This window comes from Terrapene carolina, unplaced genomic scaffold, assembly GCF_002925995.2.
Source record: "Terrapene carolina triunguis isolate 2854851 unplaced genomic scaffold, T_m_triunguis-2.0 Scaffold96, whole genome shotgun sequence".
In the NCBI taxonomy this organism is placed as follows: Eukaryota; Metazoa; Chordata; order Testudines; family Emydidae; genus Terrapene; species Terrapene triunguis.
Window position 1 is genome coordinate 63,544,327 of NW_020664447.1, and position 27,339 is coordinate 63,571,665.

The following is a 27,339-nucleotide window of genomic DNA, read 5'->3' on the forward strand; positions in this document are numbered from 1 at the left end:
AGAGGATTTAAATGCAGCTGTATTTGGAGGTGATTGAATGGCCCCCATCAGTGCTTGAAACCCAAAAAGAAGAGCACTGGGCTACTGAGCAAGAAAATGCAGTTACTAAGGAGAAAGTGAAACTGACTGATCTAGTTTTATTGCTCAAAATGAAGAAAATGCATTGAGCAAACCAACAGCATCAGCAGGAAAAGCAAAAACAGATTGTTAAACTGTGTTCAATGGTTTGATAATCTGTGGTTAGTAACTCAGGAAAGGGTTGTTTAAAAGGGGCATGGAGCTATGCCAAGGAGCAGCCCATGATTTGAGTCCTGACAAGGTCCCTTCTAAATCTGTGAAGAAGCTTTAAATGCCGTTACCTCTGGGGGGGGGGGGGGGGATACTGCCAAAAGCCATCCAGCCAAAACTCTGAGAGTACTGCATTCCAAACCTGCAGTGCCCATCTCCAGTTCTTAGAGAACCTCTTCCACATTTGATTATAACCTGGGCTGGCCACCTTTAGGCTGAGCAATTGGTACTGGTGGGGTTAACACTATCTAAAGTTCTCTCTGGGATCTGTCACTCTGAAAAAGAATTCCCAAAATTAACAGGCCTAATGGGAAAATGCTGACACATCGTGTTTCTGTGGAAACCTGGATCTCAGCGCCACACAGAGTTGATGATATGGGTGTGAGATGGTTTCCTCAATGCAAGTAACTTTAATAGTCTGGGAGTATGAGATAAAGTAATGGGAAATGCATACTTTAATAGTAGATTGACTACTGGTTATATAACAGTCAGCATGGATTTGTCAAGAACAAATCATGTCAAACCAACCTGATTGCTTTCTTTGACAGGGTAACAAGCCTTGTGAATAGGGGGGAAGCAGTAGACGTGGTATACCTTGACTTTAGTAAAGCTTTTGATACTCTCTCATATGACCTTCTCATAAACAAACTTAGGGAAATGCAACCTAGATGGAGTTACTATCAAGTGGGTGCAAAACTGGTTGGAAAACCATTCCCAGAGATAACGGTTATCAGTGGTGCACAGTCATGCTGGAAGGGCATAACGAGTGGGATCCTGCAGGGATCAGTTCTGGGTCTGGTTCTGTTCAATATCTTCATTAGTGATTTAGATAATGGCATAAAGAGTACATTTATAAAGTGTGTGGATGATATCAAGCTGGGAGGGGTTGCAAGTGCTTTGGAGGACAGGATTAAAATTCAAAATGATCTGAACAAACTGGAGAAATGGTCTGAAGTAAATAGGATGAAATTCAATAAGGACAAATGCAAAGTACTCCATTTAGAAGGAACAATCATTTGCACACATACAAAATGATAAATGACTGCCTAGGAAGGAGTACGGCGGAAAGGGATCTGGGAGTCACAGTGAGTCAACAGTGTAACACTATTGCAAAAAAAGCAAACATCATTCTGGGATATATTAGCAGGAGTGTTCTAAGTAAACCATGAGAAGTATTTCTTGTGCTCTGCTCCGTGCTAATTAGGCCTCAACTGGAGAACTGTGTCCAATTCTGGGCGCCACATTTCAGGAAAGATTGGGAGAAATTGGAGAAAGTCCAGAGAAGAGGAACAAAAATGATTAAGGGTCTAGAAAACATGACCTATGAGGGAAGATTGAAAAAAATGGGTTTGTTTCGTCTGGAAAAGAGAAGATTGAGAGGGGACATAGAATCATAGAATATTAGGGTTGGAAGAGACCTCTGGAGGTCATCTAGTCCAATCCCTTGCTCAAAGCAGGACTAACACCAACTAAATCATCCCAACCAAGACTTTGTCAAGCCGGGCCTTAAAAACCTCTAAGGATGGAGATTCCACCACCTCTCTAGGTAACGTATTCCAGTGCTTCACCACCCTCCTAGTGAAATAGTGTTTCCTAATATCCAACCTAGACCTCCCCCACTGCAACTTGAGACCATTGTTTCTTGTTCTGTCATCTGCCACCACTGAGAACAGCCTAGCTCTATCCTCTTTGGAACCCCCATTCAGGTAGTTGAAGGCTGCTATCAAATCCCCCCTCACTCTTCTCTTCTGCAGACTAAATAACCCCAGTTCCCTCAGCCTCTCCTTTGTAAGTCATGTGCCCCAGCCCCCTACTCATTTTTGTTGCCCTCCTCTGGACTCTCTCCAATTTGTTCACATCCCTTCTGTAGTAGGGGGACCAAAACTGGACACAATACACCAGTGTCAAATAGAGGAGAATAATCACTTTCCTCGGTCTGCTGGCAATGCTCCTACTAATACAGCCTAATATGCCGTTGGCCTTCTTGGCAACGAGGGCACACTGCTGACTCATATCCAGCTTCTTGTCCACTGTAATCCCCGGGTCCTTTTCTGCAGAACTGCTGTTAGCCAGTCGGTCCCCAGCCTGTAGCGGTGCATGGGATTCTTCCTTCCTAAGTGTAGGACTCTGCACTTGTCCTTGTTGAACCTCATCAGATTTCTTTTGGCCCAATCCTCCAATTTGTCTAGGTCACTCTGGACACGATAACAGTTTTCAAGTACATAAAAGGTTGTTACAAGGAGGAGGGAGAAAAATCATTCTTCTTAATCTCTGAGGATAGGACAAGAAGCAATGGGCTTAAATTGCAGCAAGGGGGTTTAGGTTGGACATTAGGAAAAACTTCCTAACTGTCAGGGTGGTTAAGCACTGGAATAAATTGCCAAGGGAAGTTGTGGAATCTCCATCATTGGAGATTTTTAAGAGCTGGTTAGACAAACTCCTGTCAGGAATGATCTAGATAATCCTTAGTCCTGCCATGAGTGCAGGGGACTGAACTAGATGACCTCTCGAGGTCCCTTCCAGTCCTATGATTCTCTGATAACAGGCCTCCAGCCTAGATTTGACAAGACTTACCTTGAATTTCCTTTGCCAGTAGTCATCATTATAGCCACATATCATAGGCACAGGAGATGTCCATATAGCCACATAGCATAAACGCAGTATCTGAGGCCCATATATCTTGCAAATCACAGAGGAAGTCAGGATGTCTGCTGCTCCCTAGGAGTTCCCAGCAAGAATAATAGGAGCTGCTCCCTTCTAAACATGGTAGGCTGTACCTTAACCACTGCTTGGGATCCCCCAGAGACTTGCAATTCAGGGGCTGTCAGTGGTACTGGAATGGGAGGGAAATCAAAGTCTACGGAAGCCCCCTTCTGGCAGCAGGATGGAAAGAAAGAACACTCGTAATCTAATCCCCCACCCTGCATTCTCTTTCTGGCAGCTTCAGTCCCTGTAAATAACAAGGTTGGCACTGGTAGTGAAGGAAAGGTTAATCAAAAACTTTGGATTAAGAAACAGCTACTTTTGTTTTTGGACCGAGCAAACCCTTCTCCTCCTTTCCCTCTTGCCTCCAGTTTGTCCTCTGAGGTCAGCCAGAGAACCACCGTTTCTCATCAATTCCTCCAGCTGGGGAAGATTGATGTGTAATTAAGTTCGCTAAGGAGATGTATTTAGCCCTCCAAAGACTCCAGAGTCAGCCATGAAGCTTTTTTTCTTTCCATCTCATTTTCTTCTGTTACTATCTCTTCCTCTGTGGGATCTCGATGACCCTGGTTTGTGCTGCATTGAGAAGGCAGGAGCAGGAGGTGTAATGCTGGCTACTCATCCAAATCAGCCTCCAACCTCCATACTCCGCAGAACTGGCTGTCGGACTGTACATTTTCCACCTCTGTCTTCCCTTCTTTCTGACTCAAGGTTACGGTAGGGTTGGATGAGCCACTTTGGGTGAGATAGGACCTGACGCAAACTTTTGCCCTAAAACTCCAACAGAACTTTGTTTGTGGGTTGAATGAATATTTCATGGCAGCTTCTGTATTTTCCAGTTCCTTCCAAAAGTGGAATTCCCAGAAAACTCATAACAAAGATGCTTCTTACGGCATCTCCCGCCTCACCAGAAGAAGCAGGAATCACTAGAAGATCTCTGGAAAGGGCTTGTTTTTGGGTGACACATTTTGCAGATCAAGGAAATTGGATCAGTTAACATGTGGGTACTCATCTGAACTGCGCACTATTAGTTTGCTTACTCACAGGTCTGCTTTCCACATACCACAAGAGAATTACCCTTCCTCTCCTTTCCCCTGGTTCAGGGATGTAAAATGTTTCTTTATCATAGGCTCTTCATCTACAAGTTAAAACGTTGTTCTACTTAGGGCTAGTCTACACTAGAAGCGCTACAGCGACTCAGCTGCACCGATGCAGCATGTCTGCTGAAGACACTCTATGCCGATGGGAGAGAACTCTCCCGTCAGCATCATAAATCCACCTCCACAAGAGGCGGTCGCTATGCCATTAGGGCCAAAAAATCTTCTGCTAGGAATCATGTTTATTCATACATAAGAATTGCCATACTGGTTCAAAACATTGGAACTTTTATCCTATTTCCTGCCATACCATAGCAGGCCATTGGTATTCCCATATCTCTCTCCTTCTGTTGTACAGGATCAGACCAGTGGTCCATGCGGCTTAGCATCCTAACCTATACAGTGACTAATTCCTGATGCTTGAGAGTAAGCCCTGTCCCCTCATACTGGGGATAGGGCTTACTCCTGGCTTATGGTGCTGTGATGTATATAGGAAGAAACAATTATCTCCTGCCCCCCCAGAAGGAGATTATTTTATACCCTGAGATGGAAAAATTGAGTTTAGAATGATTCCAAGTGAAAATGTGATGTATGTAGCTACTGAAACTGTGATGCCTTTGTTTCCTGTGTATTGTACCTGTAATTTTCTAAGACCTCTGCCGGTGCATTGAGATAGTAACTATTTTGAGCTGTCATGTATTATAGGTTTGATCCTAATCTCATTAAAATCAATGGGAGTTTTTTTCCATTGAATTCACTGGGTTTTGGATCAGGCCCTAGATGACTGTAGAATAACTCCATACAGAAACCCAGATGGGCAGTACCAGGAAAGACACCAGAAGTCCTTGGAGTTTTGTGTCCACTTGTTTTCTGAGGGACAGAAACTCTCCACCCCTGACAAGGTCTCTTCTGAGACTAGACCCAGAATCAAGAAGTCATTAGGTTGCCAGTTCCCCTTTGGTAAAGGAGCCTCAGAGTAGCAAGTAATTCACCATTCAGCTCCAGCTTTTATAAAACTCTCTGAGGACAGATTCCCCTAGAGGAGGCACAAATCTAGGCCCTTACCACCTGTGCTCATGAATGACTGCATGGCACTTTGGGCAAGTGTCAAAGTGTTAGCTTCGGTGTCCTGGCCAAGTTCCTCTATCGGTAGTTATTGAGTTCTCCTTGCAGTTTCAGTTGTTCTTCACTTCCCATCCTAAACAGTTGTGTAGCGTTGCTGTGTGCTGTTAAATTCTGCCCTAGAGTTGGTTGCATTTCAGTGGTGGGTGAACTGTATACCAAGTGCTTTGGGATCTTCTGTAATGAAAGGTGCTGTATGTGTAAGATGATTTATTCAGTGCATTTTGCATGCAACCATTTCAGAAGCTAAATAAAAAGAAAGGGTCAAAAAAGTGAGTGAGAGAGGTCGAGGAAGTTTGAGGAGCAGAAGGGCACAGATGAGCCCTTTGCCTGTCTCCTTCTCTCCAGCCCAAAAATCACCTCTGGGATTAATTTAGCAGCCTGTACTCCTTGCGGGTGGTAATTGAGCAGGACTTTGGCTGCTTGGGCTGAAGGGAGCACGATTAGCTGGTGCCTACCAACGATAACACAAGGTCCTAACATGCACAATCCCAACATGCACAAGTTTTCCTTATGTTACTGCCTCCCCTAAGCAGCAGCAGCAAAGAGAAGCAGAGTGCTAGTGGAAATCAGGGTGTCACATGTGCTACCCTTGATAATCCCAGGTGGTGGTGACCATCCAGATGGGTTGCATTAGCAATAGTTATACATTGCTGGTCATAAATGACTCTGTTATCAGACTCTTTAATCTACTTCAGTGCTGCAAGGTTCTGTAAGATCCACCTTGCATTGCAAGTGATTTCACCCCTCAGGTGCCATAGCTGGCATGTGCTTGCAAGCTGCATGGGTTTGATGCCACAAGAAGTATCAGTAGGATGTGAGGTCAGACATCATGTGTCCATGCAGCCATATTGGGGTCACGCTGCTGGATGTAACTGGTATGCAGAGCATCCCCCAGGAATGTAAATGGCTAAATATTTGAGTACCTTTGAGATGTGTCTGGCTGCTATTTATAAGAGCCTTTGAATATATGGATTAGCTCATCTGGTCTGTGGTCGTTACCATCACCCATTTCTTTGGAGAGACATAATGGGGTGTACTGGCTGTAGGGTGACCAGACAGCAAATGTGAAAAATCAGGACGGGGTGGGGGAGGGAGTAATAGGAGCCTATATAAGAAAAAGACCCAAAAATCGGGACTGTCCCTATAAAATTGGGACATCTGGTCACCCTAACTGGCTGTTAGCACAAGCTAGAAGAAGTACACTGACGTCAGTGGAGTTGTGACAGTCATGAATTTGGCTTATGTGGTAGCTAAGTTTATGCCTATGTTCTGTACACAGACAAAATTATCAGCTCTGAACTTGTGGGTCAAGGATATGACTCCCAACGGCTCAGTCTCGCAATGTGCTGAGCACCCTCAATTCTTATGGACTGCAGTGGGAGTGGAGAGTGGCCAGCATCCTACAGAGTCTGGCTCACATCACAGGGTGTGTTAGCACACTGCATTTTTAAAGCAATGACATACATTGCTGTGAATGTGTGAGCTGGTGAATAGTGAATTGTAAAGCTCATCAATGGCCAAACACCTCACATTTGCCTGCCGGGGTGCCCACCCCTATAATATACTGGACCCTAAGGGCTCATGTGTAACAAAAGCCAAGTCAGGAAAAAGAGCCCTTTATTCTGTGCTGTCTGTGGATCAACTCTGATATCCTTACTCCTATTGAATAGTACCTTACTCCACAAGTAGTTCCACTGAAGCCAGTGGGACAGCTGGCAGAGTGAGGGACTACTCAATGTGAATGAGGGTGGCAGAATCTGGCCCTGCATTAAGCAAAGCACCTTCAAAAGGGGTTTGTTGTGTAAAGGCCCAATCACGTTGGAACAACTCTGAGTTCAGGAGAGCAGATTTGAGTGAAGCAAGACAACATTAGGGCTAGTGTGGTCTTGCCCTTTTTCAGTTCTGATCTCCCCATTGAGGCTTTGTGAGCATTGGGAAGGAAGAAGAGAGCAATTTAGCTCTTAGTGTGTCTTGATTAGCTTAGGTATTAGGGAGTATTAGAGTCCTGATTATGCAAGTAGTCACGGGTCTTCAAATGAACTGATCACATGGTTAAAGATAGACACATGCTTAAGTACCTGAAGTGGGGCCTAACTAATTAACTCTTTTTCCAGCAGTGTTGTTTTTATGGCTATCCCACCTTTGTATGGTTCAGATACTCTCTGTAGCTTGGGTTTGTTGGATTAGATACAACTTCTTTTACTTCAGAAAAATGGCATGAATTTAATTATAACAGCACCAATGGAACCAAGTAAATAGACATTTAAATTAAACCACATCCTGGAGTGGATATGGCCTCACTCCCTTTGTGCTAAAATGGAGACGTTTTATCCCTTAGGTTACACAGTCTCTCCTTGCCTGTCATGGGAATTTACAAGTGATACATTAGCCACAGGAGGGCTCCCTTATTGTTCCCTGAAGGTAACACAAACGTATTGAGAGTTACAAGGGGAAATTTCCATTCAAAAATGCAAATTCAAGGGATATAGAGCTCAAACCAAGTATGTACCTTAGTTCATACCAAGATCTGTCTGCATGAGTAATTTCATGCCAATCAGCCCTAAGTTACTGTCCTTGTTGCTTCTGAAATTAAGTGAGCTTGAGAATAATGTTCCTGCATTTTAGCTATATATTTCCTCACAATTTAAGTGATTTTGGTTTGGGTATTTTTTTTCCCCTGTGATGTTAGAGTGTTAGGTCTGTGGAAAACCACAAAAACAGCATACACCAGATTGAGGGAAAGAAGCTTAATGTAAAGTACCATGCTCCAAACAAACAAAGTACCTACCCGAATGTGATCAGTCCCTCTCTGTACCTCTCTGATTTGTCTCATTTTTTCTTGAAAAATTAGTATTGGTGAAGTTGTTGGATTGACAGTCCTAGCGACTGGAATCCTCTAATCCTCTACAGAACAGGCAAAGCATGGGCCAGTGGAAATGCAATCTTGCCTCCTTAATTTTAATGCCTTAACAGTGAGATGTTGGGATCACCTCTAGCCTTAGAGTGGAGGCTAATCCATGTAGTCTTTTTCAGATGTGGCCCATCTGCTAAAATTTCCAGAAGTGGGATCACTTGCAGTGTGGAGAGAGAGAGATGTGGGCACCTGCCCCTCCAAGAGCTGGAGTTACACCTACCAACTCATTTCACCTGTGTCACTGAACAGCTTACGGACATTTGGTCATTACTAACCTGGGCTGGATTGGAACTGGTGATGTAAGAGCAAAAGGCTCCAATATAGGTCCCCTGAGTCATTCATTCCCCTTTGTCCCATCCATAATTTTCAGTGATGATGAATTAGTCCTGATTATCATGTTTGTTTTATTTCTTGCAGAAATAGAATTAGAATAGCTTCCATTAGTTGCTGAACTTTACCCTGTTTCCAGCTAGATAAAGACAGAAATGGGCTTCCTACTCAGAGGACCTTTGTCCCACTCCAGCTGACATTCAAAGCATATGTATTTATTTTGCATACTACTTTTTTATCCCACACAAGAAAATTACATAGGGAAAATGTCAAGTGAATTTCCTGGGTGTCCTCTGGGCTTATCTGTTCTTTCATAGCCAGTTCCTTTGGTCAAGGAAATCTCAAAAGATGATTCTCCAGATGAGATTCTTGCAGACTCAGGTAGGAGAGCAGGATTAGACTCTAGCTGGTTGTCTGAATAATCACTTACTGTTATCTCATAATGTTAAATGACGTTAGAAGAAAGAGGCTGAGCTACCTGGGAATAATTGGAAATTGCCGGTGGCTACCACCATTGTTGATGATTTTGTTTATATTTCTCAGGGTATTAGACTGACTTTTTCTGTGCTGCCTTATGATTAGAAGAGGAACCTGGAAGATGTGGGTTTGGGGTTCTGTGCTGAACTATGGGATGGAGTGTGGTCTAGTGGTTAGAGCAGGGACTTGGGAGTCAGGATTCCTGGACTGTGTTCCTGGTGCTGCTCTCGAATCGCTGTGTGCTGTTGGGGAAATCATCCTGGTTCATCAGTTTACAATCCTGAAAATGGTAATACCTGTGATGCCTACTTAGTGTTATTTAAGTGTTTTGAGATCTTTGGATGAAAAGTACCATGTAAGTATTATAATTTAGTACCAAAGGCTGTGAGTTGGGAAGCCAGAATAGTTGCAGCTCTTTGGAAAGCCCTCTTGGTCTTGTGTACAGGTAATCCTTTCATATTCCCCTTCCATATGCTTGACTGATACACAGAGATGAAAGATTCCCTCCTGCTAACACTGAGCTCTGAAGGATTCCTTGAGTCAACCTATCATCTCCTCATGTCAGTCAGAATGGGGTTTTGCTTAGTTAGTATCTGAATGGGAACCCAGATACTACAGAAAGTGCTTGACTCAGTTGGTGTTACTCTTCCATCTGAGTACGAGAGTGTTAAATCTTGCTGTAGGAGGTGCCATCTTTTTTTGGATGAGACAAAAAAAAGGCTTGATCATTACTCAATGGGCTGTTTAGATTTCATTTACTCCTGAGAAAATCTATAGCCACTCCTTTTAAAAGCTTGGTGAGACAAAGACAGCTTGTTCATGAAGCATGGCTAAGGTCCAGTCTAGACTACCATTTGGAACCACCTTCAGGGACAAACAATTTGTAAGCAGATTCAAGGAAATGATGGTGGCTGTAGTGTAAACAGACCCAATGATTTTATACACAATAACAGTTGAGACAGACACCAGGGATTTCATCTTTACCTAGAGATGCAAGGATAATTCGTAATGAACAATGTATTCACCTAAATTCACTTCTTTGTCTGTCCTCTAACAGATTGTGAAATTCTTGAATCCACTAATTATTCCAAATTCTTTGGGAATTTCTGCAGCAAATATTTCTTAGTGGATTATTCCCCTGTAGTCGTTACTGTGAATATCCAGATTTGTATTGTCTTGGTTAGTGTGCCATTTAAAATGTGCTTCTGGGGAATAGTCAAACGTTCTACTAGAAAACCTTGTTAACTGGAACATTTGCAGAAAACAAATACAAAAGGGCTGCAAACACAGTCCAATCACATGTGGTGGTTACAAATCATATGAGGTTAGATGACATGCTAGTAAAAATGCACGAGCCCTGTCTACAGCTCCCACCGTTTAAAAATTTTATTAAGATGATGTTAAAAAAAATAGTGAACAGAGTTTGGACATAGAAGTTTCTGGTTATCAGGGAATAACATACAGATTATCGAGGGTGCAAAGTTTGGTTTAAGATCAGGTGGCATGAGGAATACATAATCTGCAATATCCCCGATTGGGGGTAAAAGGTTGATGGGTCAAAGTACAAACATTGAGATATGAGGGTCTGAAGTTCATAGAGTGGTTGTGTTCGGGTGTGGAGTATAATGAGTGGATATGATGATGAGGATGGATTGACCCTCATTTGGTGAGATTTAATGTTTAGGGAGTTTATGGTTCCAGTTCATATGATCCAACAGAGAAGGTCACTTGGTCCCTTTCTCGTAGTGGGAGAACAATGTCACTCTGGCTCACGCCTCCTGGTACTGTCGGTGGCCGGTGATGTGCTCGATGTAGATGTCCCTGGACCATCGGATGGCGTCTGAGACCATGAGGCACCGCATGAGACGTGCGTAGTGTCGACCGATCCCGCAGGTCCGCAGCACACGCTTGTTGCAGGGGTCCCAGGCGCCCAGGGCTCTGACAATCAGGGCGTCCATCTGCACCTCATAGCCCTTCGCTCTCAGGGTGTCAGCCAGGGGGGCGTACTTTTCCAGCTTACGAGCTCGGGCTTCGCAAAATGCCGGGGTCCTGTTCTCAAAGGAGACCGTGACGTCGATGAGGATGAACTTTTTCTGGGCCTCGTCGGTGACGACCACATCAGGTCGTAGCTGGCTGTTGGTACCGGCGATGGTGCAGTTCACGGAGATCTCCCCCAGGTGTGGCGCGATGGCTTTCACCAGGCGGTTCTGGATGGCGTTGTGTCGCAGTTGCCAGGCTCTGGAGTGGGGTTTGCAGCTGCACAGGACCTGGGGTAGGGTCTCGTTGGGGTAGCCGCACTTCCTGCAACGCTTGTCTCGGTTCCCGTGGCGGACGGCTCCGTTGAACGGGACGCAGTTGAGCCGTGCACGGTGGATGAACCGCCAGTCGGCAAAATGGGTGAAGCCACCCCCAGCGAGGAAGTGGTTGCTGGCGTCCCACTTGCTGGTCAACTCAAAGGCTTTACCCTGGTCCGGTTTACACTTCAGGGTTTCCACGTACAGCGAGCGGATGGCAGCCTTCAGAGTCTTCTCCAGCAAGCCCCTGGCCGTCGGGGTGACGATGGTGTTGTCGTCGGACCTGGTCTGCGGCACCTGGACTCCCAGCTTCTGGCGCTCCTCGCACCACTCCCAGCGGCAGCCGATGCGCTTCTCCAGGCGACGCGTGGCGTTGCGAGTGCGGGACCACAGTGAAGCGATGTCGTGCCTGTCCCGTCCGAATTCCCCATCAAGGGAGCCGCTCAGGAAGGTGGCGATGTCTTGGTTCGAGGGGGCTCTGGTGATCTGCTTCTCTGTCACATCACGCAGGGCATTCGCCGCAATGTTCCTCACCGTGGCATCGGGACATGTCAGCAGGCGGAAGGCATGGGTGATCACCACGACGTCGCATAGATCACCCATGCGGGGGACGTTGGCGCCGCCGCGCCTGTGGGCGATGTAGACCAGCTCGTTGCTGGCTCTCTGGGGAAGGAACAGCCACTTCTTCACCAGCTTCCGGATGATCTTGTCTACAATCTCCACAGTTGCATTGGTAGTGAATTATGACTTTGAAGTGTTTTAATATAGACAAACTCTGTTGTAGATGGGGCTGAATCATGTTTAAAATCTGTGTCTAGATACTGTTTTTAACATGATTCTGCACCCTTTGGCTGTGTCTACATTAGACTTTTCTGGGAAATCTCTTACCATTACATTGGCACCATTACATTGGCACCAGTATAGCTCCACTGCCAACAATAGCAAGAGTGCTAGTATAGATAAGCACCAGGTTTATTTCATCCCTGTCAGAGCAAGTCTAGATGATAGATACAATGCTGATACAAGCTGGTGACGTGTCTACAATAGTGCACCTGTCCGCCATGCAGCTGACTCATAGTAGCACATTAGTGGAAGATTTCCCCATCAAGTCGAGTGCAGGCAAGGCCCAACACTTTGTCCTCACCAACTGACCAAACCAAGTTAGAAATCAGTTTAGCAGGACCAAATTTCAATGTGGCTCCTTAATTCAGTTTGTGCTACAATGTGGATGAAGTCTGAGGCTCTTCCTACAGTATACATAACAACCATCTTGAGGAACATAGCTACAACAGGGTACATTAACCAAACAACCTCAAATATTTACATTTAAAGGTACAGGTGTCCTTTGTCCACCAGCATTTCCCATCTTGCATTAGTAATTAGCATTAGTCATGTGTGTTTCCGGTTTCAGAGTTGGACGAGTGCAGCAACATCTTTTCAGTGAACGTTTGTTCAGATTTTTAAACAAATTGACTCTGTGGCAGGGCTTGTAGATTTCCCACTCATTAACTGGCTGAGACGCAAACCAGGACTCTTGTGCTCTGAAAGCAGCAGTTCTGCCAGCTCAGCCAATTGGCCTTGTCTCCTCCAGATGTGATTTAAGGCAATCCAGAGCAGCCTCATCCCCATGCCATGACCCCTTCTCTTCTTAAGGTGGCAGCAAGTTTCAGAGTTAAGATCAATGGGGCAAGTCACACTTCTTGGAACTATTACTTCAGGCTCTCTTCAGAGTCAGGCAGGCATCGCTTACACTTGAGTCAGAGTTTCAAGCTTTTATTTGCATCCACAAGAAACAGGTTTTTAAAATGAAAACTTAAGATTCTGACATCATTGAGTAATTCCAGGAGCTGGGGTCCTAGGAATGGAACTGTAGTGCTTGTCCTTCAATCTGGCGCAGCTCCCTTCCCTGTGCAGCAGAGCCAGTAGCAGCATGCAGTGCTCACCTCATTGGGAATCCTTTTTTGCAGGTCTCACATATGTAATTTTTTAGGGACTGACTGCACCGTGTATTGATAATGCAGCACTGTACACCCTTAGCTACCTCCTGCAGTTGTCAGTCTAAATTCAAAAAGTTCTAGGCATTAATCAGCAGTGGTCATGGATGAACATCCGTAAGAGCTCCCCTGAGCATCTCCCCTATTCCCACTGCATGGTATTTCTGACCCAGATACTTCTTGGTGCCAACTGGCATAGGGCACGGGGTACATAAGGGTTTCAGGGATCCCCTGGGTCTGGTCTCTATTTAACAGTTCATCAAAGAGTGTCATATAAGGTCTGTACTAAAAGCTTGTGTCACACTGATCATCATCATGTATGTACAGATAATATGTAAGGAGTTAAGTAAATATACTGAAAATTATGCTCTTATAGTATGAGAGTTGGGGCTGATCACCAGAAGGTGATAAACAAGTTTCTTTCAGTTTGGAGATGCTTACCTGTCTGGCTGTATGTAAATTGAGTATTGTATACTTCACAATTTACTTCTGAACAAAATGCTAATCAAGAGATTGCAAAGTCTCCAGAGGAGATTCTCTACAGGGAAAAACAAGCAACAGGATGTACCCTGTTTACAAGTGAAGATGATGGATCATTGGAACTACATCTGGGAGTGCAGAGGTACACCCAGGTATCCTATAGCTAGGGCATAAACTACCAGCTGGCTTGTCTTATGAATGGAGGATCACAGCTGGTCTGTTTAATGCTGGGAGAAAAACTTCAGGTGAGCCAACCTTTATAAGACAGGAGAATGTCCTGTGTGTTAAGTTTAGGCTCTAGAAAGTGGGTTATGATTTTATTTTATATGTAACTTTTTGTTTCCATTAAGTCTACTTGCTCCTCAAACCTCTGTTCTTCGTTAAATAAACTTTTACTTGTTTTCACTCTATACAAATCTAAGTGGATTTGAGTGGAGAGGTGGAACTGGTAAACTGGGGTGTACTGTTCCTTTGGGAATCACAGAGCTGCGAATTCTGTGAGAGCCCATTGGAACAGGGGCTGGACACTGCAGGGGGACATTGGGAGCGTGGGAGTGGGAGGGTTGGGTTTGCAGTGTGCCCATTGTTTATCTGCAGAGGGACAGCGGAGCCTGCATGGGCTGAGAGGAGAGTACTTGTGTTGCCTCTGGCTGATGGAGTTGGGGAGCTGTCCCTAGGCAGGCATAGACAAGGCTTGCTCACACTAAGAGCAGGTGGTAGCGAGGTGCCTCGCAACTGTGGGTATTCCTGAAAGCATCACAGTATTTAGTGTGGATTATAGAAAAATACATCCCTGGGAGCGTATCATAACATGTCACTGTGTCCCAGCTGCAGTGATTTGTGCATGGACAGGTGACACTTGTATTCATCTCAGCGGTCTTATTTACCATGTTGCCATTTTCCTTTGCCTTGTGCGAAGCCGTTTTCTCTCCCCAGTTTCTCTCAGACACATGTTGCCTTCCATTATTTATTCTTCTACCTGTTGCGCTGGTGAATCCGCAGCCTGCCGATCTGCAGCTAATGGAGGCTTTTGCTTCAGTTGCAGTGCATTGGAGTGTAAAAGGGAAAGGCCACAGGAGGGTAATTCTGGCATCCTGCAGGCCACACAAAGACTGACTGTCAGCACTTCCAAAGGACTTGTGGTGTATGTTTGTGTGTGTGTGTGTGTGAGAGAGAGAGAGAGAGAGAGAGGCAGGCACAGCAGCTTCCATAGAGCTGCCTATACTAGTTCCTTTTGTGGGGACCTATGAAGAGGGAAGTTGCACAGTGTAGAAAGGTTCTGTCTCCTTTCCTGTTTTCTTGCTGTCACCACAACAGCCCATCTCCGTACCCACCTATGGTTGCTACCTGCCTCAGTATACCTGTGATCTTCCTGACTTTGTGCTGACTTTGTCAGCATAATTCCACTGCTCTGAAGATACTCATGAGGTCTACAGTATCTTTTGGGCCCAGTGAAACATGATCATCTCATAACACAATGTGAGCACATTTCTCTGGAAAGTGATCCAATTCATCGTATTGCAATTGCAATGCATCAAAGTAGTATTGCTTCAGGTGAGTGTAAAGCTGGCAAACCTACTGAGTGACCTGGGGCAGGACAGATCTGATCTTTGCAAGAGGTAGAGGCATTGCACCTCTTTAAACACCTCCTACAGTTTCAGTTGATTTTGACATTCACCTTTGTTTCCTGGGAAGACATGTAGCTATAGTTTTGCACTGTGACTTATAAGCTAAGCAGGGTCAGGCTGTATCAGTATTTAGATGGGATACTCTGCAAGGAACACTCCTATGTTAATGATGGTGGTGCTCAACTGAACAAAATGCTACTATTGATCCCTTTAATGTGTTTAGTAAACAGAATGGAACCCTCATTTCTCGATCCGTTCCCAGTTCCAAAGCTGATCCAGTAGAGGCTAGACTGCCCTTCACCCATCACTGCTGCTGAAGCTAGTTTGAACTCCTTTGCAGTGTCATGGGTCCTTTGCTGGGGTCATGAAAACTAGCCAGACAGTCTCTTTGCCTATCTGTCAGACAGATCCCCCATCCTTTAGGATTATCCATTGTTCTCTATTCTTTATAGGTTGTCTTTGTTGCAGTTCCCGTCTCTGTCTCACCCTCTCTGCACAAATAGGCAAAAAGATATGCATCGTGACAAATGACGAACTGTGCACCTGCTAGAAAGTGCTCAAAAAAACAGGCATGGGTAGAAATGAGCAGCAGGGCTGTGAAGGAGCCCAGATACATTCAGCTGTCTCTGTATTTGTGTTTGTTTTGCATGGTCTGTGCCTCCTGGCCAGTTGTGAGATGTGAGGTCTTTGTATTTCCACTATTCAGGAACTGAAATATCTTGCGAAGACATGATTTTGTGTAATTTCAGTCCTGTAAATGGTTCTCTAAGGCACTAAGGAAGCACTTGAAAGCGATAAATACAAATAGAAATAAACGCAGATACTTCAGTGCTATCCAGTGTTCATCACAGCCATAAAAGTTCTGGGGCACAGTGATGCCTGCATCCCATTAACACCAGGTTTGACAGCACTAGGAGCTGTCCACAACCTCATGACTGTGGTTATGCAGCCATGTATTCCCAGTGCTGAAGGAGACAGAAGAGGTGAACAGGCAGCTTTGCAGAGAAGTGACTGGGTGGATGTACTGAATGGTTGTGCGTGTAGGGGACACTTGGTGGAAGGTAATACCTGCCTGCAGCAGGGGAGGTACCATAGCAATTAATGGACTCATGGCGCCAGGCAAAAGTATACAAGCATCACAAAGGTTTCCTCACTTTTCCAAAGGAATGAATAAGCAGGGAAAGGTGGTGATTCAGTTTAGAATAAGGGTAAGGTACAGGAAGGTTCTTTCCAGTCCAGAGTCCAGATGTAGGTCCTACTTTGGAAGTACACTAGCCTGCTTGTTTCCTTTGGGTCCTGCCCTGTGTTCTGCAAGAAGCGCTTTGTGGAACATAGGGTGGATCTGAATTCACTTTGTACTCCTGAGGGAATTCTGTGCCAAAAAAGTAAAAATTTTGCACCAAAATCTTTAAAATTCTGTGCACAATATTTTAAAATTCTGCATATTTGATTTGTCAAAGTAACATGATACTTTACAGAATTTTAAAATTTTTAATTTTTTGGCGAAGAATTCCCTCAAGCGTACTAGGGTTCAGTGTGGCACAGTCTGGGTGCGGGCAGCTCGGTAGGAGGCCTGGGGGGGAATCTGAATGCACAGGGGCTCGGCAGGGGGTTCTAGGTGCAGGGGGAATGGGACCCTGCAGGGGAGTCCAGGTGAAGGTGGTTAGGGCTCAGTGGGAAGAGGAGGCTGGAGGAGTGGGGCTGGGTGGGGTGTCACGGTGCAGCTGGTTGGGGCTCAGTGGGGATTGGGTGTGAGGGGCTCCTGATGCAGGGGGTGAGGCTCAGCGGGGAGGCTCAGTGAAGGGGCTCTAGGTGCGGGGTGCTCCTGATGTGGGGCAGCTTGGTGGGGGTGTTCTAAGTGCTTGGGTGGGGGGATGGGTCACTGTACGGGGAGCTGCTTCCCCTGTCCGCCCAACCCAGACCTCTCTGCACCTGACCCCCCCACTGAGCCTCACACACGCACCTGGATCCCCCACCCCACCGAACCTCACACCCCCCTGCACCCAGACCCGCTCCTACCAAACCTCCCCCCCCCACACTGTAGTGCAGAGCTTCCTGCAGCCAGGGGAAGTTTCTGGGCGTTGATCTTACCCAGCCCTGGCTGCTCTGTGCAGGAAAGGGGGGAGGGGGAACTCCATCTCCCCTCTCCTCCTCCCCACCTAGCTGGGACTAACATCCCTGGATGCCCTGGGGCATCCCCAGATCCCCCTCCCCCGAGGGATTTACCTCTCCCCTGCTGCCCGAACAAAGTGTCTGAGCTGCCAGGAGGGGGCAGTGAGCACTGGTGCAGCTTCTCTTTGCTTTCCCACAGAAACCATTTTCTGCAAGGAAGCAAAGGGAATCTGTGGAGGGGGGCATTTTTCTGCTGCGCCGCAGAGGTGCAGATTTTCTCCAGGAGTAACTTTGCTGGGAGGAGAAGGGTGTTGTGTTGTGATTAGAGAGGCATCAAAGATGCAAAACTTAAATCCAGGTCTGTATTGTGTGTGTGTGTGGGTGGGTGGGTGTGATCATAAGGAGAGGGGTAAGATGCTAAATTCAGATCCAGATCAGATTTTAACACCCCTGTTTCTTAAAATTTGGGGTGTCTTTGAATTTGGGGATTTGGTTTGGGCCCATCTCCTTCTGACAATTAGGATGCTGCATATTGATGCCATGACAAACTTTCCCCACCTGGACCTGTGATGGAATTGCTATGCCTTGCGGAATAAACTGAGAAAAGCAGAGACCCTATCCTGAGTTTTGGCAATATGACTCCTCCCAAAGGACAGGGAGGAATGATGAGGAAAGGGAGTCTCCCAAGCTTGATTCTTTCCCGCAATGTTTCCCCTTTTCCCTTCTGCAAACCTGAGGCATGGCATAGTCTATAGTGAGTCTGTTGGAGGATAAGGATTAGCAGGCCTGTCAGGAAGGTACCAGATGCCCCAGGAGCAGTGCATGGCCCATAGAACGATGCTTCCCAGCATCCCAAAGCTGAATCTAGTTTTTTGTTATATATCTGTGATGTTTGGGGGTTTTTTCCTCACAGAGATAATTGTGTCCGATGATGGAGTTTGCTAACCCTGTCTTTTCGATCCTGTAGTGCGGCTGCTGCTCTATTTTCTACATGGCTGGGCTTTACTGCAGACCTGTCGAGCCACGGCTCTCTCTGATTGATTTTTCTTTTCTTTCTTAAGAGAAGAGATTGCCCTAAGCCAGTGTTATGGCATTGCGGCCCAAATACATAATTACCAGGAACGGGGGGCTCCTTGGGCAGCACAGGCTGCCGGCATTTGGCACAGCCGGATTGCTTGAAAGCTCAGGCATCTTGTGTGGGGCCAAAACTATTCCTTGTTGTGATGAATTTGTCTGATCTCTGTTTGTTTGTTTTTTGTTTGTTTTTGTTTTTTTTTTACATGGAGGGAAATGAAAAAGAGAAAGCAGTAGCTTCAAACAAACAAACACAAACACACATCCCTCCACACACACACACACACACACACACACACACACACACACACACACACACACACACACACACACACACTATGGAGACTTTCCGCTCTAGGATTCTAATTCAAGAGTGGCCCTGGGAAGTAGTATCTGAAAGTATTTATAGCTACCCAGTAGCTCAGCTGAATACTTAGGGTCTGATCCTGTGTGAGGTGCGGCGCACCCTGAATTTCACTGAAGTCCTGTCTCAGCCGAGGTGGGGGCTGTCCAGGTGAAGGAGAAGGTGGGGCACTTTTGGAGAAGCTTGTTCTCATGGTGTACCTATTCTATACTGGGACTTCAATCTGGCACCTAACACCAGCATTGCATTCTTTTAAAGAGGGGACAAAAGTAACTACAATGACTAATACATTTTCTACAAGGGGGAATTTACCAGTGTAATTATGGGGCTATAGTTATATTGGTATAACTCTCCATGTGGACACTTTTACTCTGGAATAAGAGTGTCTTGTTCCAGTTTGGCTGATACTGCTTCCAAAATGACATAAGCTAAATTGGAAAAAGGCACCTTTATTCCAGTATAAAGGATTGTCTACATGGGAAAATTGGCCAGCCTAGTTATAATAGTTATTTCACTGTAGCTACGCTGGTCAGTTTCTCCATGTAAAGTGTCCTTAAGAGTGCTCGCATGGTGAGTTATACTGGTACAACTTCAGCAGTATAATTATTCATAGATTCTGAGACCAGACAGAACCACTCTGATCATCTAGTCTGATCTCCTGTCTAGTGCGTGCCATAGAACTTTCACAAAATAATTCCTAGAGCAAATCTTTTAGAAAAACATCCAATCTTGATTTAAAACTGCCAGTGATGGAGAATCCAGCGTGACCCTTGGTAAATTGTTCCAATGGTTAATTACTCTGACTGTTAAAAACGTACATCTTATTTCCAGTCTGAATTTGTCTAGCTTCAACTTCCATGTTATATCTTTCTCTGCTGCATTAAGGAGCCCGTTATCAAATATGTGCTCCCAATGTAGGTACTTATAGACTGTAATCAAGTCACCACTTAACCGTCTCTTTGTTAAGCTTAATAGATTGAGCTCTTTCAGTCAATCACTATCAGGCATGTTTTTAATTATTCTTGTGGCTCTTCTCTGAACCCTCTCCAATTTATCAACATCCTTCTTAAATTGTGGGCCCCAGAACTGGACACAGTATTCCAGCAGCGGTTACACCAGTGTCAAATACTGAGGCAAAATCATAATTGGCGGGTGCTTAGCACTCACCGGCAGCCAAGCTCCTCCCTACCCCCAGTAGGGAGCAGTCCTAATCAACTCCTCCCCCTCCCTTCCAGCACCTCCTGCCCGCTGCAGATCAGCTGTTCCATGGCATGCAGGAGGCCCTGGGAGGGAGGGAGAGGAGCGGGGACAGGGTGCACTCAGGGGAGGGGGCGGGAAGAGGTGGGGCGGGTGAGGGCTTGGGGGAAGGGGTGGAGTGGGGGCAAGGCCTGGGGCTGTGAGGGGGTTAAGCACCCCCGGGGGGAAATTGGAAGCGGCGCCTGTGGATAAAATAACCTCTGTACTCCTACTCGAGATTCCCCTGTTTATGCATCACAGGATCTTGGCCACAGTGTCATATTGGGAACTTGTGTTCAGCTGATTATCCACCATGACCCCCAAATCTTTTTCAAAGTCACTGCTTCCCAGGGTAGAGTTCTCCATCCTGTAAGTATGGCCTACGTTCTTTGTTCATAGATATGTACATTGACCTTTAGGCGTATTATTGTTTGCTTGCACCCAGTTTTACCAAGTGATCCAGATAGCTCTGAATCAGTGACTTATCCTCTTCATTATTTACCACTCACCACATTTTTGTGACATTGCTAACTTTATCAGTGATGACTTTAAGTTTACTTCCAAGTCACTGATAAAAATATTAAATAGCATGGGGCCAAGAACCCATCCCTGTGGGACCCCTGGAAACACACCTGCTCATTGATGAATCCCCATTTACAGTTACATTTTGAGATCTATCAGTTAGCCAGTTTTTAATTCATTTAATGTGTGCCTTGTTAATTTTATATCTTTCTAGTTTTTTAATAAAAATATCATGTAGTACCTAGTCAGACACCTTAGAGGAGCCTAAGTACATTACATTAACACTGTTACCTTTATCAAACAAATTGTAACCTCATAAAAATATCAAGTTAGTTTGAAATTATCTGTTTTCCGTACACTCATGTTGATTTACATTAATTACATTACCCTTTAGTTCTTTTTTAATCAAGTCCTGTATCAGTTGCTCCATTATTTTGCCTGGGATCAATGTCAGGATAAATAGGTCTATAATTACCTGGGTCATCCCATTTACGCTTTTTAAAAATTGTCACATTAGCTTTCTTTCAGTTTTCTGGAACTTCCCCAGTGCTCCAAGACTTATTGAAAATCAATATTAATGGTCCAGTGAGTTCCTCAGCCAGCTCTTTTAAAACTTTTGGATGCAAATTATCTGGACCTGCTAATTTAAAAATGTCTAATTTTAGTAGCTTCTGTTTAATATCCTTCAGAGGTACTAGATGAATGGAAAGAGTATTATCACCATACCATGAGGCTATGTTGTCTGTTTTTTCCCCAAATACAAAATAGAAATAGGATTGAACAATTCTGCCTTTTCTGCCTTTTATTGATAATTCTACCAATTCCATGTGGACTAATGTACCACTATCGTTGTCAGGATTCATTCAAATATCCTTCTTATTGTCCTTAACTCTGCTGGCCATAATTCCCCTTGTGTTCCTTGGCTTCCCTTATCAATTTTCTACAATTTCTAACTTCTGATTTATATTCATTACTATCAACTTTCCATTTCTTCCATTTGTTACATTTTATTTTAGTTTATACTTTACAGCTGCCTTCACTTCCCCTTTAAACCAGATAGTTTGTTGTTGTTGTTGCTGTGCTGGTTAAAACAACAACTACACAGTTTTTCCTGAATTGTGGGATTGTGACTTTTTGGGCATCTAGTAAGGTGTTCTTAAATGATTACCAATTATCGTTCACGTTTTTCTGATTAAATTCTTCCTCCCTGCTGATTTGGCTCATAACTGTTTTCAGCTTTATAAAGTTGGCCCTATTAAAGCACCAAGGATATATATCACTGGTCTGGACTCTATTTTGCTTGTACATTATAAATGTTATCAGGTCATGATCACTTACACCTAAGCTACCATTAATTTTTAGTTCTGTGATCAGTTCCTCTTTATCTGTTAGGACCAGGTCTAATATAGATTTCCTCCATGTTGGCTGCAACACTTTTTAGGTTAGTACATTTTCATCTTTTATGTTTAGAAATTACAAGGATGTTTTATTACTGGCAGCATGAGCCCTCCATCATATGTCACTCAAATTGAAGTCCTCTATGATCTTGCAGCTTTTTTCCCTACGCATTGTAGATTTGTGCGTAAGGAAGCAGTTATCCTGTTCCCTCGTGTGATTTGGTAGTCTTTAGCAGACACTAACTAGTACCCCGACTTGTGCTTTATCTCTTAGGACATTGATCCATAAGCATTCAAGATTATTTTCTTCCAAGTTATCAGTGACTCAAAAACAGGTAATGCCATTTTTGACATAGACTGCCACTCCCCCTCCTCTTTATGCTGGTATAACTATTCCAGTAAATTTCCCTAGGTAAACAAGCCCTAAATGAAAATGTTATCTAGAACAAAATGACCTAGGGCTGTCTTGATGTCTTGCTATTAGGAAGTGATAGGAAGCATGTAGCCCTTCTGGATGGACTTCCTATCCAGGTGATGTTGTACTTGATTGGCTTAAAAGTGAAATGGAAAGGGGAGATCTCTCACCTGGAATACAAGAAAAGAACAGGAGTACTTGTGGCACCTTAGAGACTAACAAATTTATTAGAGCATAAGCTTTCGTGGGCTACAACCCACTTCTTCGTATGCATCCGAAGAAGTGGGTTGTAGCCCACGAAAGCTTATGCTCTAATAAATTTGTTAGTCTCTAAGGTGCCACAAGTACTCCTGTTCTTTTTGCGGATACAGACTAACACGGCTGCTACTCTGAAACCTGGAATACAAGGGACTTCGTAAACTTCAGCAGGTATGACTTCAGGCTATCACACCTCCCAGTAGATGTGTTGCTGGTGTAGGTAGAGCTTGTCATGTAGTCTGGTGGGAGGAAGAGAACTGTGTATGTGTGTGAGGGTAGGGATGGGGTTTGAGAGGTATTTGCTGGCATGTCTTACTGCACTTCCCAGTTGGCCCTGTCAATTAATTTTTTGCCAAGCCAGATGGATGAAGACACCAAGAGCCTGAAGCAATAGTTCTGAGAGATGTGAACTACTCCCATTCATTTGAATTAGTGTTAACTCCAGAGCCTAATGAAAACTTTTTAGACATCAACATAGTTAGCTATTTCACTGCTGATCACTTTAGCAGGAGCATCTAACTACTTTGAGATGGTGGATCGAGTGGGGAACTGTAGGTTGAGCTAGAGTTGAGTATAATCAATTTCCTTTTCGAATTTAACCCTTTAGTGTTGGTGGGGCTGTAACAGGGCTGTTGGGATGCTCTTAATAGGGAGAGATGTCTTTCTGAACCAAACTTTTGGGGCTTCTCCTTTTACTGACCCTGCTACTTAATGTGGCCCAGGTCAAATTATTATTAAATTGCAGCAAGGGCGGTTTAGGTTGGACATTAGGAAAAACTTCATAACTGTCAGGGTGGTTAAGCACTGGAATAAATTGCCTAGGGAGGTTGTGGAATCTCCATAATTGGGGATTTTTAAGAGCAGGATGGTCAAACACCTGTCAAGGATGGTCTAGATAATACTTAGTCCTACCATGAGTGCAGGGGACTGGACTAGATGACCACTCGAGGTCCCTTCCAGTCCTATGATACTTTGATTAACAATTCTGTTTGTTTGTGCAGCACTTTGCTAGAGTCAAGTGCTGAATAAAAAGCCCTAAGCGTGATTATTAGTCGCTAGTACTAATTCTGCTAAGTCCTTTGGAAGATTTGTAGCCGCATTCCTCCCCACTGCTAGCACAGATTCTCTGCATGCTCACTGTCCAGCCACTAAGGAGTGAAGCTGTGGAGGTAACATAGTGGCACTGTGGTAATATGGCATACAGACTCATGGGCTTAGTTCCTGTTGTTGGTCACCATTTTTCATTAAAAAAAAAATGGAAGCAACAACCACACACATAGAGCTGGATCTGAATCAGGCTACCAGCATCAGGGAAATGTGCGGAAAGATTTCATGGCAGGGACCATAGTAATAGCTGTCCACCAGCTCTACAATCATGGTCTTTATCATGATAATAGATGCTGCATTATTTACTACTACTACTGCTTTCTTTCCTCTTATATTTGTTAGTATTATTTATTAATTAAGCAAGCCTTTGTCAGCCTTTCTGAAGGATCAACATTCTGCCTTAGGGCTTTTCTACATGTAGTGTTGCACCAGTTTAACTTAAAGGGTGATTTTAAATCAGTTTAGTTAAACTGTTGCGCTCATTTCAATTTAATCCAAGTTTACTTCGCTTTAGCTTCAACCAGTTAAGAGCAAATTTAAATTCAATCAAAATAAGACACTCTGAAACTGAAATAAGGGTTTCCACATGGTGGTTTGCACTGGTTTAGCTGTAGACAAGTTTGTGTGTAGACGGCCTTGGTGTAGTGACGAGACGCTGAGGGAGAGGGAGAGAGGCAGAGGGTTTGTTTACACTGAGGCTGGAGGTGTAATTTCCAGCTCAGGTGGACATATCTGTGCTAGCTATGTTCAAGGTAGCCTGCTAAAAATAGAAGTGTAGCTGCTTAGGGCGTGGGTGACAGGACAAGCTAGCCACTCCATCTCGGATGGGAGTGTGTGATAAATGAAAGACGGGGGGAGCTCCCTTTTATGGACACCCAGCCAGCCAATTAGCTATAAAGTCCCTCTTGGTGGCTGTTCTCTGCTTGCTTTACCTGTAAAGGGTTAGCAAAGTGCCCCAGGGAAAGGAAAGGGAGTGGGCACCTGATCAAAAGAGCCAATGGGAAGGCTAAAACTTTTTTAAATGGGGGGAAAAAAATTCCTTTCTCTCTGTTGTTAGTTCTCCAGGAAAGAAGGGAACAGGGAGCAGTTACGCTATGAGAAACTTTAAGCCAGGTATGATCATAGATCATCAAATCATACCTAGAACTACTTATTTGGAATCCCCAAATATGTAAGTAGATTAGGAATAGTTAGAAAGACACAATTAGGTTATTTCTTTCAGGGCTTTGGAGCTGTGCTCCAGCTCCAGGCAAAAACCTGCAGCTCCACTGCTCCAGAGCTGCTCCGCGCTCCAGCTCTGGGCTCCGCTCCAAAGCCCTGATTTCTTTTATTTCTTATTGGCTTGTGGACTCCTCTGTGCTAACCCCAGATGTTTTTGTTTGCTTGTAACCTTTAAGCTGAACCCCCAAGAAAGCTATTTTGGATGCTTAATTTTTGGAATTGCTCTTTTAAAATCTAGCAAAAGCCTAAGTTCCAGATGTATTTTCTTTCTTTTTGTTTTTAATAACATTTACCATTTTTAAGAATAGGACTGGATTTTTGGTGTCCTAAGAGGTTTGTGCATATGAGGTTTAATTAGCTGGGGGCAACAGCTAATGTCCTTTGTTTTCTTTCTCAGCTCTTCCCCGGAGAGGGGGTGAAAGGGCTTGAGGGTACCCCACAGGAAGGAATTCCCAAGTGTGCCTTCCTGGGTCCCAAGGTGTTTGCATTTGGGTGGTGGCAGCATCTACCCATCCAAGGTCAGAGAGAGGCCAGTATTAATTTTTAAAATCCTTGCGAGCCACCACCTTCTGCACTAGAAGTGCCAGAGTGGGGAATCAGCCTTGACAGCCACCAAGAGGGACTTTATAGCTGACTGGCTGCCTGGGTGTCCATAAAAGGGCGCTATCCTCCCCTTTCTCTCCCCCCCCCCCATTCATTTATCACAGAGTGTATTCAGGGTGGCTATCCTGTCCTGCTACTTGCACTGCTACAACTACGCTTCTGTTTTTAACGGGCAAGTCAAGCAGAACTAGCATGAGAGTGTCTATCGGAGCTGGAAATGTCCCTTCCTGCTCCAGCGTAGATGTGCCCAGAAAGAGGGACATGCACACATGGGGAAAGGAGACGCATGCAGACCACTTGAAAGATTGTTCTAAAATGACCTTTAGTGAGGCTAAATGTATTTACAAACAAGCTTGAACTCTATTGTATAAACTGTTACATATTTCACACACTTACAGCCATTGCGTTTCCTTTATGGTGACAAATCTCCTTTTACTTCACCCTGTTCGACAAAACACTTTCCGGAGCTCACATTCCAAAACCAAAGCCCTCGGGTGATGGTGAAATGCTCTTTATATTCAGGAGAAGGTGCAGCAGCCACCATGGCACTGAAAGACTTTGGAAATTCTTTCCAGCAGTAGGAACAGTGACCTGTTAATAAGGCTTTGGATAGTTGTGTTTCTTGACCTTCATCCAGAATAGGAGCCCAAGTGCCCACAACAATCAGAGTTGATGAGTGGTTAGAGGAAGAGGAGCAGGCAGGGCAGTTAAAATATTGCTTCTTTCTATTTCAGGAGGGATAAATCTCTGGACTTCAAGAGGGAGGGAAGATGTGCATGTGTGTGTCTGTGTGTGTGTGAGCAAACACTAATGCATCATGGTGGACAGGTCATTCCACTGAATGCAGCTCAGCTCCTGAGTGTTTGGAGATTAGAGGCAGCAATAATTTCTGGCTGCCGTGCTTTATGTTAATGTGGCAGACCGCGGTTCTATATTTCTGCTGAGATGGCCACTTTTGTGAAGCTTAATCCTGACCACAGTGGAAACGTTGAGGGCTCCTGATACTCACATTTGCCTCTCACTGATTTAGCCAGGCAATGAAACAACACGCGGTTTATGGTTGTTGTTTAGTGCTGGGATCTATCATCTAGTTCTCTCTAGTTCTGTGGGCTAAAATGGGAAGGGAGCCTAGAAGGGAAGTGGCAGATACTGGCCTTCCCCACTGAGCGAATAATCTCAGCATTTGCAGGACAATATCTAGCACCTTTAAAAGAGAACTGGATAAATCCATGGAGGTTAAGTCCATTAATGGCTATTAGCCATGATGGGTAAGGAATGGTGTCCCTAGACTCTGTTTGTTTGTCAGAGGGTGGAGATGGATGGCAGGAGAGAGATCACTTGATCATTACCTGTTAGGTTCACTCCCTCTGGGGCACCTGGCATTGGCCACTGTCGGTAGACAGGATACTGGGCTAGATGGACCTTTGGTCTGACCCAGTACAGCCGTTCTTATGTTCTTACCTCCTTCCTAATTCAAGTGGATAAATAAATTCCTCCACGTGCCTGTCTTTATTTCCACTTCTCTAAAACGTTTACAGTCCTAATGCCATTGATTGGTGTTGGTCCTTGCTCTCTCTCCATTCTGTACGCTGCTGGCAGTCCATCTGCTTGGGGCTCGCAGCAGTGAGCAAGAATCAGAAAGGGAAAATGCCAACACCCAGAAGGAAGAGGGGATCCCAAGCCAAGCATTAAAGAATGGA

At 44.7% G+C, this 27,339-nt stretch overlaps 1 protein-coding gene across 2 annotated transcripts in view; it reads left to right on the forward strand.

Moving 5' to 3' along the window:
* The window catches only part of NRXN3 (neurexin 3), a 1,356,989-nt gene that overhangs the window by 680,106 nt on the left and 649,544 nt on the right, over positions 1-27,339 (forward strand). The gene's annotated exons all lie outside the window — the stretch shown is intronic.